Source organism: Suricata suricatta, chromosome 8 (genome assembly GCF_006229205.1).
Source record: "Suricata suricatta isolate VVHF042 chromosome 8, meerkat_22Aug2017_6uvM2_HiC, whole genome shotgun sequence".
NCBI lineage: Eukaryota > Metazoa > Chordata > Mammalia > Carnivora > Herpestidae > Suricata > Suricata suricatta.
In genome coordinates, this window is record NC_043707.1 from 26199260 (window position 1) to 26199958 (window position 699).

Here is a 699-nt window from a genome sequence, read left to right on the forward strand (position 1 = left end):
TGTTGAACATTTCCCCACATGCTTGTTTACTAATGGCATCACTGTTTTCATGAATTGTCTTCTTCAGTTCTTTGCCAGTTTACACATTAGGGATTTAAGTTTTGGTGTCAATATATATAGACTCTTTACGTAACAGAGAAATGAACCCTTTCTGTATTTGCTGTGAAGCTTTTCTCCGGATGATATTTTCCCTTCGGTGTTAGTTCTAGCCTTGCCAAATGGTTATTTATTTTCAAAATGTACAAGCTGTCCATCCTTTGTAATTTCTCCCAGCTTAACTGATAAAGTTATTATCCCTTGTGCAGGCATTCGCAGCACATATGCTGAGACTGGTAGGATGCAGGGAAGACTAGCCTGGCCCCTTGTGCCGGGATGACACACACATTTGTAAGGTGTTTCACATTTTTTATCATGTAAGAAATGTATCTCAGTAAAGCTGTTACAAGAAAAAAAGTCCCTAGAATTTATCTCGCCAGATTGAAGCAGTGCAATAAAACAGGTTCCTTTTTTTTTTTTTAATGTTTATTATTTATTTTTTGAGAGACAGAGAGAGACAGCGCGAGGAGGGAGGGTCAGAGAGAGAGAGACACACAGAATCCGAAGCAGGCTCCAGGCTCTGAGCTGTCAGCACAGAGCCTGACGCGGGGCTCGAACCCACGAACCGCGAGATCATGACCTGAGCCGAAGCCAGACACTTAA

General features: G+C 41.8%; 1 non-coding gene across 1 annotated transcript; it reads left to right on the plus strand.

Annotated features, from left to right (window-relative positions):
* Nucleotides 1–299: 299 nt before the first annotated feature.
* LOC115300542 lies at nt 300–407 on the plus strand. The gene has a single exon (XR_003912712.1). It is a non-coding gene; the product is annotated as a U6 spliceosomal RNA (small nuclear RNA).
* Nucleotides 408–699: the final 292 nt, after the last annotated feature.